The sequence below is a fragment of the Sciurus carolinensis genome, chromosome 15 (assembly GCF_902686445.1).
Source record: "Sciurus carolinensis chromosome 15, mSciCar1.2, whole genome shotgun sequence".
In the NCBI taxonomy this organism is placed as follows: domain Eukaryota; kingdom Metazoa; phylum Chordata; class Mammalia; order Rodentia; family Sciuridae; genus Sciurus; species Sciurus carolinensis.
In genome coordinates, this window is record NC_062227.1 from 69,378,099 (window position 1) to 69,390,548 (window position 12,450).

Consider the following 12,450-nt stretch of genomic DNA (forward strand, 5'->3'; position numbering starts at 1 on the left):
ATAAGCCCCAAGGCACACCTGCAATGGTCCACCCCCTCCAGCCACATGCAATCTGCCTTCAGTTACCAGCCAGTTAATCCCTATCAGTGGATTAGTGCACTTATTAGACTAAGGCTCTCATAACCCAATCATTTCACCTTTAAACTTCCTTGCATTGTCTCACACATGAGCTTTTGGGGACCCCTCATATCTAAACTATAACAATAAGGAAGAACATGTTCTTTCCCTACTATTGTTTGCCAGAAGATTGCTACTTATGGATTTGTCTTCTTATGTCATTCCCTATTGGAGAAGCAAAAGTTATATTATAATAAGCAAATGGAATGCACAATATTACAGTTATAAACTGTCCTATTGTATGGAGAGGAGGTAAAAAATACTACCAGATGGCAACCAGGGAGATTGATTTGGTTTGGCAACGAGGGAAGACCTCTTTGAGGAGGTATCATTTACGGTATTCTAAGTTTTGAATAAGAGTATGTTAATGGAAAAGGGTGTTCCAGAAAGGAAGGAAACACAAGTGAAGATTCTTGATAATGAAAGATGGCTACTGAAGAAGAATGGGGAAGAGTGTCAGTGTGGGAGCAGAGTCGTGGAGTGGGAGGGAGGGAGCTGAAGAGGCAGGTGGATTTGGATAACGAAGGGTGTGGTAAGCCAGGAAAGATATTTATATTTCATTATCAAAGCTACTGAGACCTTTTAAAGGGCTTTAAATTCAAGAGAGGAATATAATCTGGAGTGCTCTATGGTGAAGAAAATAAAAGTAAAAATAGAAACAAGAAACCCAATGGGAAGGTATTTTGATCATCATAGCAAGAGATGAAGACTGTTGATAGAAATGTCATGAAGGAGTATACACAGAAAAGGGAATACGTTTGAGACATATTTTAAGAGGAATAATAGGTTCTGGTGTTGGGCAGAATATACAGGATAGAGGTCTAATAGAGAGGGAACATGGACTTATCAAAGACTTTGGGAAGAACTTAGAAATGGAAGGGATGCTTTCCCCCTGACAGTTATGCAGGGGGAGAAGGTTTTAGGTGGAATGGGGACCAAGGGTGCCATTTTGAACTTGAGATTTCTACAAGGTTTACAAGTTTAAATTCTGAGAAGTAGCTTCATAGCTGGGTCTGGAGCTCAGGAGTGTTCTAGATGGATAAAAGGCATGGGAATAGCTGGGAAAGCAGAGGACTTGGGACAAAGGGTGTGGGGTGAACATATTCTTGCCCTCCTTCCATTGGCAATCATCTCTGCCTTTTTATAACAGACTCTTTTCACCCTAGTGACCTCATTTCATAAATAATACATCTTGTTTTCTGTTGCTATGCCAGTTTCCATGTATTATTTTTGAATTCTTCAGGTGATTATTCTCAGATTATCTTTAAGTATTTGATGCTGCACCTTTCTTTCCTTTTGATCCAAGACTGTTTATCTCTAGAAGCTTCATGCCATTTCCCCCAGTTTTACTTTTTCCAGAACAATTTGAGGTTTGTATATCTGCAAGGCAGATTGAGCTTCAGAGTTCTAAATCCTTTTGGCACTTTCTAAAACATGGTCAGAATGTCTCACCATGGACCCACCCTCAGGACATTTGGCACATACAAGTTGAAAAAGTGTCACATATTTTACCTTTTTGGACTTTCTGTTCTTCCCCCTATCTTTAATGTTTAATTCTGGGCATTTCAATTCTAGGATGCACCAGGCCTTGGCCAGCTCTCCATCCCTTTTGCCTATTCTTCTTCTGGAATTTAAGTATTTGTCCCTGTCCTGGTTGTCAGATGTGAGACAGACTGAACTGCAGAGGGCATGGGTCTGCACAGTCATGGAAGGTAATGAGGTGAATTCCAGAGAGTCCACGGCTCAACGAACACAGCATGGAATAGAACAAAGACAGAGAAATGCAAGGGCACAGCATCTGGTGAACTTGAACTTCAGTCCTAACCAGGGCTGCCTCAGTAACTGGGCGAGGAGAGATTGACAGATAGAAGACTTCAGAGTCTGCTCCTTGGAGGTAGAGAAGACAGTTGCTAAGATTCCAAAGTCACTAACTAGTTCCATGACCTTGAGCAAGTTTTCCTAGAGTCCTTTGCGTTCAGATTCTCCTCTTCTGAAACATGAAAGGGTTTGCCTGGATGATCCCTGAGTGGCTCCCAGCTCTGACGTTCTCTAACAAATGTGCAGCACAAGACTATTTTGGGCCATATGCTTTGCTTTCTGCATTGACATTTTTTTTCATTACTTTGTAGGCTTTTGTTATTTCAAAGATGACTTTTGTTGTTAGAAATCTAAGTTGGCTCCAGTGTGCTTGTTATATCGGTACCTTTTTCAATTCAGTTAAGGACTTTGATGATAGCTTCCAGTGAGAGCGTGGCAAAATAAAATCATGTTTTCTGTTCTAACATTTGTTTCATCTTCATCTTTTGTCAGTGGAAATATTGCTATTTGTCATTTCAACATTTTCCAGCGACACCTCTTTCCTCATTTGGAGCCTTTGAAGTTTCTCTCGTCAGAGTGAAGGCCTTTGCTGATAGTTCTCCAGGGCCGCTTCTTGTGTCAGAGAAAGGAGGTTAGGTGGGCCTGCTTCGGTGCTCAGCAAGGGCTCCAGACCACCTCCGCCTCTACCTGATTAGAAGACTGACATTCAAATAGAGGACCAGGACTTGGAGGAAAACCCTCCTTGGGGTTCAGAGCCTCCTGTGCTCTGTGGTACTAATGGCAACAAGATTATTTCTAACAGACCCTGATTGCGTCTTCTCCAGGATAGGATCAGTGGCTCAGACACGGCATCCCTGGGAGAGGGCCGGGAGTCTTGGGCCTAGGGTGGAGGGACAGTGACCTGGTCCCCACTTTCTGAGACTGGAGCATGCCCCAAACATGACACAGCTGGTGAGGGGAGGATGCCCCACGTCTTCCATCTGGGAGAGGCCTTGTGTATCCAGTGGTATCCAAAGCTTTCTAGAAGGTGCACAAAGAAAGCTTTCCAGCTGTCTCTCTTGAGATCAATGCAAGCATGGTTTTGGAGACAATACATTTGAAATCATGTTTGTTCTATAGAACTCAGGACCTCTGATGATTTTGTATCAAGGAAAGGTGGAAGTAAGGTTGATTTCTTCACTGTCAGGAAGACAGCAGGGAGCAATATCAGTGGTGATGGGAGAGGGATAAATGATTTTTTTTTTTACCGCTGAGAGTGACAAGTGGTCAAGAGAGAGTTTATAGGAAAAACACAGAGATCCCATAACTGAATAGGGAGCAATTTTAGTAATGATCAAATGCTACCCTTCTTTTATGGAACCTAAGACCCAGAGAGTTTGTATGGCTTCCTGGCTCTCAGCACATGTCCTTAAATACCAGAGCATTTTACTTCATGCTTTTAGATGATGTCCAGCAGAAAAATTCCTGCTGGTGGGGGTCCTGATGCAGAGTGGGGAAGAAGACTGAGGGGCTTAGGCCCATGCAGAGGAACTGCTGAAGTTTAAAATTCCCCCCTTTCAAGGGGTCCATCTTGCATTGACTCTAAGCCCAAGATTTTCATTGTTAGAAGCAGCAAGAAAGAGATGTTTTGGCACTTCCTTCTATATTTTTAGATCTTCATCTGCCAAAACAGAAAAAGAGAAATCTAAACAGAATCCCTGATTTTCCCATCTAGTGGCTCCAACACCAATCCATTAGAACAATGCCTGTCCACAACTCCGTGCCTATCCACCTCCCCACCCCAACCAGTTCTACTTCTGTTTTAAGGCTGGACATTTCCTCATGAAACTGTTCTTTAAGTGCTATTAGGGTTATGATTTTTTTAAAAGTAAATAAAGTCATGCCACTCTCCAGTTTGTAATATCTTCATGATAAAATTCAGACTTGCTGAGTGACATGGCCTTTTATGATCTGTCCCCTCGCTCATTACTTTCATTCCCTCCCAGCCCTTCCCAGGGGCACATGATGTGCCGGTTGTAGTATACTTGGGAGTTTGATTGGCATTCCATGTTCCTTCATATCCGTGTGCCAAGGGTGTTGGCAAGTGGTGTGGGTGCCCTCTCCACTTCCTGTCATCTCACCCCTGCCCACTGGAGCACCCTGCAACCAGAACATCTCAGGTGGGCCAGGTAAAGACAAGACAGGAGGAGCCTAGCTATCTAAATCCACATCCACGCCTGGATTCTTCTCTGGCTACCTTGTCCTCATACCTGGGCGCTCTTCCTCCAGTCTGTGATATCTCCTGGCTCAATTCAATCCATAAGTAAAGAGAAAATCTGTTCACAGATCAAGAGCTATACGAATTAGATTTCCAACTGCATCTGCTAGTGTCGGAAGTATTACTCTGTGTGCTACTTGCTCATTAGTATCATCAGATCAAAGAAGCCTCTGATCTGATAATTGATATTGATCCTGATACTACATAACTTTTTACTTCAATTTAATATCTGTCCTTCCAATTTTTCTCACAAAAGCAAAAGCCAGAGCATTTCATTTCTGTTGAAGTATCAGAGGGATTCCTCCAACTCGCACCATCCAGGTGGGTGTGCATAATGAGATGACATTCCCTTGCCCTGTCTGCTCTGTTTTACTGTGCCATTCAATATCTTCATTAGATTGTCACCTGTGGGCTTGGGACTCTATCAGGCAGCCTCAGAGATCCTCATGGAAAGCAGAACACTGGCCTTTCAGCCTTCCTTGGATTTCTGTTGTCTCTACTCCCTCCCGATCCCAGGTTGAGGAACAGGGGTTGTCTACTTAAGTCCCTTCCTGCAGATCACAACAGCACCATCAATCTAATCTCAACTCTTCTTTTTCCGAGGTCTTTCTTTAGACCTGGGGAAGTTTCCCTTCAGTCATCCATGTATTTTCCTTTTCAATGACTTTGGTTCTTAGTAACTAATACTCATCCTTGGGAATTCCAGGTAAGTCCTTATTTGTCTTTTGCTTTATTATTTTTTACTTTTGTTGGAAAGTGAGAATCGCTGGGAACCAGAGAGCAAAACAACAAAATATCTGGTTTGAAATTCAAAGTCGGACAGGACTTTTGTGTGGGAAGTTACAAGTGTTCCCCCTCTGTCCCAGGGCAATGGACGCTGATGCCACCATGAGAGATTTATTGCAATGTCTCAAGGGCTACAGGAGGAAAAGCAAAAGCAAAACTTAATTGCTAAAAATGATGACTAAAAATCTTACCTCTGTACACGTGTCCTAGACATAACTCAATGACCACAGCAATGATTTAAACTTTCACCATGTTCACTCATCAGGGCCTCATGCCGCTGTTTAAAGAGCGACAGCTGATTCGGGAGCCTTGTCTTTCCTTGAACAAATACATTGGACTTGTGTCCGTGGGCTCTCTCCCAAGCTGCAACATATCCTGTTCCTCAGAGAGAAGGGACTGCAGGGACATTTACATATTTGCCTTGAGCTTTTCAGTCTTGTGTCACAGACCTTGATACATAACTAAGCATCGAGAAGCCTGGACGCCTGGCCCACACTTTGTGCTCAGATACTCTGTCCATCCACTCAATTCTCTACTCCATCTTCCCATAAATAAACCCAACTCTGAAACTCTGCCAGCACCACGTTCACCGAGGAGCCTCTCCAGCTTTGGGTGCATCTGTGCGCTCCCAGGTGCTTACCCACGGTCCCTCTCATAACCCACACCCAGGTGACTTACTTTCTGTTGACGTTTGATCTACCTGCTGTTCGCTGAGAGATGCCATGTCATCACCTCTTACTAGCTGTGTAACTTTTGACGGCCCACGTTGACAGTCAATAACCTTTTCGAATAAATTTTAAATAAAATAATTTTCTCATCCTACTCAAACAAATCCCTTTTAGTTCAAGTTCTTACCTTGGTGCGCTTCTAAAAGGTCTCCGGGAAGGCTTATATGGAACCTGAAGCCTCTAAGTTGTACCAAAAACTATATTTACATGCATAAGTACATTTTTCTGAGAAGATAAACAATGCATCTGAAAGGGAACCAGATACTTCCCACGTTCAAAACCACTGACCTATAGATTCCTGCACTTAGAAGACACCAGAGTCTACATGTAATTGTTTCCCCCGAATTCTGGAAAGATAAGTCTGCTTCATAATATCAAATCTGAACTTTGAAGTTTTTTGGCGAGATAGTCCTCAACCTACCTCCAGTATCTAATATCCTAAATTCACATTCATCCTTATCTTAAATCTACAACTTCTCTGTTGTGTCCGACCATTTTACTGTCAAATCCCATGTAGTAAATCTTAAGGCAGGGGAGAACCCTTGCTGGCCACCAAGTGGGGCAGAGAGAAGTCCCGTGAGCCACACATGACAAAGCGGAGACATCTGAACTAAACCAAGCTCTCCTGAAGGCCACACTTTGTGCATCTTGGATGCCCCCTTGAGACCTCAGCCTGGGTACTTTCAGGGGAGAGGAATTTGGGCAGAGGTTTCTGTTTCCCTGCTCTATTATTGAACTTAATTACCAGAAGTCCAGAAATCCTTCAACTAGAGTGAGGATTTGGTCAAGGACGATTTCTTTCTACATGAATTCTTGTGTAATTCGAAAAAAAAAATTAAAAATACACAAGCACTTTTTTTTTTTTTTTTTTAAAGATGAAACCTGATTCTAAAACCACCTTTCCCTGGAAGGCAGGAATTAGGAATAATCGTTCTTACATTTTTCAGCCAGGTTCTTTCTCATTTTGTATTCTGATCCTTTTGTTGACTCATAATAATTGTACATATTTGTGGTATATACTGTGTGATGTTTTGACACATGTATACAATGTGCAATGATCAAATCAGGGTACTACCCTATCTACTGCTTCAAACATTTTCGCGTCTTAGTGTTGGAAACATTCAAAACCCCTCTCCTAGCTCTTTTGGAAAAAACACAATAAATTATGGTTGACTACTATCTCCCTAACTTGCCTTTATTCAGTGAATGAAGAGAGAAAGGCTACGTGTATAGATCCCCGGTCAATCGGGTCGACCAGCAGACGGTGCGGTAAGGAGCAGGCTGGGTGTGTGATCACCCGCTGCCGGGCCAGGCTCCGAAAGGCCCTTTGCGCGCACGCGCAGGAGCCAGTGGCTCTTCACAAAACCCAGAGGGGAGGTTTTCTCACAGGTGGGAAAGAAAATGTATTATATAAACTTCTATAAATAATAGCTCCAAATCATGCGCCCAATAAGGAGCAAAGTAGGATTAGGCAGCACTTGGGGAACTTTCCCATGGGTGGCTGATCATCTCGGGCTGCAGAGGCTTCTGTGCCACGCTGAAGTCGCACCGCTTCCTGCCTTTTTTCCCAAAATCAAGCAAAATGACTTGTGCTCCTATATATTGATCATGGTTGTCCTGTGGAATTTCTTATCGGACTCCGATTTTGGGTGGAGAGAAAATCTGATCGCAGCAGCAGCAGTTTACAATTACAATTTGGAAATTCCTCCTGATTTCCAGATTACAGACATGCTGATCACAATCTCAGGTTGTCATTTTCAGACATTCAAAACCTGACTAAAACACTTCCAACACCATACCACTTGGTGTCGCTATCAGTCCGCATGTAGCTAACTGACGATTTCCTTTTCCTATATTCTAGACAAGTGACAACTTTTTCATTTTAGAGAATTACTTTTGAGATAACCTGGAATGGATCAACCACAATTCATCTAACATGCTTGCCTTTTATTTTTTTCAAAACTTAACAGTGATCAGCTTCGGGTTTATTTCAGAAGACAACTATTCTTAAATAAGTAAATCTTCTCTAGTTTAAAAGAAAAATCTCCAGTTACTGCATTCGAGTCTCCTGTCACATTGAATGGAAACAAAAGTACTAGAAGGAAACCTTAGAAATGTTGTCAAGGTCAAAGCAATTGCAATGATTAGAACTGATTTCATTATTATTACAGATTTAGTTTTATGCCACAGAAGATGTTGTAAACACTTAGATCAATTAAAGCAAGCAAGAGAAATACTTACTGAATATCTATAGTGTGAAGATATGTTATTTACACATCAGATCATCTTATCATTATGACCATTCTACTTCTTTTCTTCTGTTCAATGTTTTACAGATTATCTTACTGACTCCTACGAGGTAGAGAACAAATGTCAAAAAATACTCAGGGATGTCATTAGAAACAACAGAAAGATGGGAATTAGCAGTGAGTTACACTCCTTATTATCATGGTTTTATAAAAGTGTTTCAAAGTGTATTAACCACATCTTGATATTTAATTGCATATTTTCCTAGTACTTGCAAGGATCATAAGAACTGTTCATAGTTTAAAAAAAAAAAGCTGTAGAGGCAAATGAAGTCAAAGAGAGAATGAATGACTATGTGTACTTTTGGAGTTCTCGGATGATAAATTCCATGCAAGACCAAACGTCTGCTGGATGAAGCAGAATCAAGGTCAGCCAGGAAATGCGAGTACTGACTACATCATGACTCTGGAATCTTCATGTGCTTTTGCACTTGAGATTCAGACTTGTTTGGAAAACTGCCCCCTGGAAATTGTCTTCTGGATGTCTCAGTCATTTTGGCTCAACACAGTTCAAAGCGAAGACATTTTCCATCCTGAATCTGTTTCCCTACATCCAGCCCCCTCCTGATTTGCCTCCTGTGATTCCAGTCTCACCACATGACACTTTCACCCACTGGGTTCTCCATGCGGAGAACTGATAGTCATCTCGTTCTTCCCTTTTCTCTTGTCGCCTACACCCAGTCACTCCTGTACCCCTGGCTATATATCCTCTTTCACAATCTGACTTCATTTCCATGACCAATGGTCTAGTTCAAGCTCTCATCTTCTCTCTCTTGGAAAAGGGCTGCTACCTCCTAACTCTTGCTCCGACTTCTACTCTCCCATATCTAGATTGTTACCAGGACTAATCATAAATCTAATTGAGCTGCCATCTTGCTCAGTATTTTCCAGCAACTAACCATTAGTTACAGGATAAAACACTCTTTTATATTATGTAGGGAAAACCTTTTGTATGCGCCTTAAGTCTAACACTATACTATTTTGTGGGGCTACCAGATAAAGCACTCAATAAATTTGGTTTAAATTAATCAAAATAAGTGACAATGTGATGTAACAGCTAATGAATTCAAATGCTAACTTCAATGATTGTTTCTTCAACAATAAATTTTTCTTCTTTGAACCCTGAGTGTTTTATTGAATTCATGATTCCCAAAATATTAATTAAAAAAATGAAATGAGTAAATGTTTGTGAAGAACCTGGGAATAGCTTTACTAGTTCAATCATACATTTTGAGTTAGCTGGCTATGGAGCTGCACTATGTAGAGACAGAATCTGTGTTTAGAATCCGGAGTGTATCCAGAGGATACTGCCAGTACTCTTGACCATCTTTACAATGTGTCTTTGGGCCATTGCTGAAGACCTCTGCTGTGTAATTCTGATTGCTACAGACTGCTGGATAACCTTGGGTAAGTTATTCTAGTTCGGTTTCTCTAAGTGAAGTTAAAATAGCAACATTAACCGACCCCCCACAGACATGTTAATAAGTACATTTTCCCCCAAAGTGCAATGTACGAATTTTCATTAGTCATAGGGCTACAATAATAGTTAAGTGTCCCTGGTTTTCCTTGTTATTTACTGCTCACTCAAGCAAAAGATGTTACTGAAGGGACTGAGGGGGTAAAGTTCCAAAATATGCTGATGTACCAAATAAGTTGCCAAGATACTAATAATAAAAAAAAGTAATCAGGATCGCAGAAGACCTTCTGATTTCCATCCCATCTAATCATTAGAGATTCTATTGCAAACTAATTTTCTTATCTCTTATCTCTAAGTCAGCTCCTCTGCCAAGGACTTAAGGACTCAATTCATCATTTCCCTTAACAGGTGCCCGGGCTGCCAGTGTGCCTTGGCTCTGGACCTACCCAACTGATTTAAAGCAAAATTGATCCTGACTCACAATATTTGTGCTCCGGGTTTTAAATGCAAATGCCTGAGTGCTGAAGTAATAGAGATGCAACACTTACACTACACTTATGCAACTTTTACTCTCCTGGCCTTTTCTGCTGAATAATTAACGTTATCTTTAGACTCAGCCACAAAAGATCCTCTCATTCTCCTTCCTTTTCCAGGACACAAGAAAAAGAAGACAGGACAAAGAGAACTTTTGGAAGAAAGTATTTCTGGAACACTGAAAATTAAAGCAGTTGACCAAGACATATATATCAGTGCATCACCTCAAATCATTGCAGTATGCTTGGTGGTCAGTTGCTGTGACCATGACACTAATTCTACAAAGGAAAAAAGAGAAGTCAATCAGTAGTTATATGGAGCTTCTCAACAGAGACAGATCATCACAACATCAGAAGTGTTAGTGTAGAAAGTCATTAAAGAGGTTTCCACATTCTCATCCTCTTAAAAATACAACTATCTAAACATAGTGTGTATTGAGTTCAGGTTTGGACAGGATTTGATAGGCACCTCCAGAGCACGGTGTAGGGCATTTTCCTTTTAAGCTCAGCATGGCTCCCTGACGGTATGGTTCTCTCTCTTGACATTTTATTGCTTAGTTAGATTTACAGCATCTCACCTTCTTTTTTCCTTTGTTGTAAATTGATTAACAGTCATACTGATCTAGAATCATTACTGTTTGAACTTGTAGATGTTAGAGATAATATAAGTAGTGGTTTTGTAAACGAAATAACTGGAACTTGAAAGGGTTTGTCCGTGGCCTACTCACAGCACTTAGAGAGAGTGTGCAGACCCTGTTGTGTGTGCTGTGTGAGGCCCCTCAAGCATTGGCTTCTACATACCCTCCAGTCTCATCTGTCTCTACATACAGGATCACACGATTCATTCTATTTAAACTGAACGGTGCTCCATTCCAAAAACCTGCTTTGAATGTCTCCACCAGGATTTTGTGAATGTTTGTTCTGCCTGGGTTCTCGTCCCCATCAAAATACTCTCACTTTTCTAAATTTTATACTTCCTTTTGTTTGTAGCTGAGATGTCACTTCCTCCAGAAAGCCTTCCTTGGCCTGAGTGGACTAAGTATATTCCCCAGTAACTGCCATTGATATGCCTTGTGTTCTGATGACCCTTTATTCTGCAGAACACAAATTCTGAGGGCAGAGTACATTTTTATTTATCACTGTATTTCTGAACTCACTAGAATGGCACAGTTTTAGGAAGAACAATGAATATTTCTCCAAAAGTCCATGTATATGTTAAGTCTGGGCGTCTGTGTACAAAAATACGGGATGATGGCTAGTGAATTGCATATAATATATCAAGATTTATGAATCACTTCACCATGAGCTTGGGCAGGAAATTAAATTTTTACACTTATCTTGGTAAGTTGGTCTTTAAAAAAAATCAACACTTTTACTAAAAAAGAACATAGAAACTCAATGAAACTAAAACGTACAAGATAAGAGAATAAATTGGCATCAACAATTTTAGAGTTTTTTTTTTTTTTAATTATCATAAAGAAACTGTCTTCCTTTAGTTGTTTGGTGGTAAGAAAGCTAGTATTAGTCTTGACCCGGCAATGACCTCAAGAGAATGGGATTTAATATTCCACAAGGTGGCGCTGTCTCCATCACTTCACGCCCTTAATTTTTCTGCCCAACACTGTGGACGTAGGTTACTGTCTGTTTTCAACAATTGAAGGTAGTCCTTCAGATCTGCCAGAATCTGATTCCCCCACCATAGGCCATGTGTGGTTCAGTTTGGCACCAGGAACTGCCGAGTAAGGACAGCACGGCTCCCACCAGGCCCCAGGCATAGTCCTTGTAAATAATTCATTAGGATTGCCACTGGCTTAGGAACATCCTTCCACTGATTGCTTGCTTCTCTCCGCCCATTCATCTTCATTAAAGATTTGGTTTCCTTTCAGATATTTGTCTCCAATTTTCCTACTTAAAGCTATGTTTTCCCCTGGGTTTGAGGTTTTAGAGACACTCCTTTCTACCCACACCGAGTTAACCACAAAGTCCCAGTGCAAGGAAAGTTTACAGCCTAAAATTACCCTCACTATTGAGACATTACCAAGTGTCACAGTGTTTGGTCTTGACATCAATAGGAGGGTGTGTTCTGATGGAAATCAGTCTTCTGGTCAATAATTGTAACCTTTCATAAGAGACTTCTTTTATGTGAAGGTAATTACCAATCTTCCCTTGCCAAGATTAAGTTTCAGTTTACATAGATAAATATTTATGTGTACATATCCACTTATCTGCATATAGATGGGTTATATATGTGTATATATATATATATATATATATATATATATTCCATAGCCAGTGTAATTTTTATTTTCCTTCCTTTCGATTGTATTTCAATGATGTTGAGGGGAGAAAGAGTGAATATTGCTTTGTTACGTGTGCTTTATGCTTTTTTTTTTAAAATCATGTTTGTGATTATTATGGTCCTGGGGACACTGTCAAGTGCTGAGTTTTTGACCTTATACTTTGAATAATGATTAACATGAATAGTGGA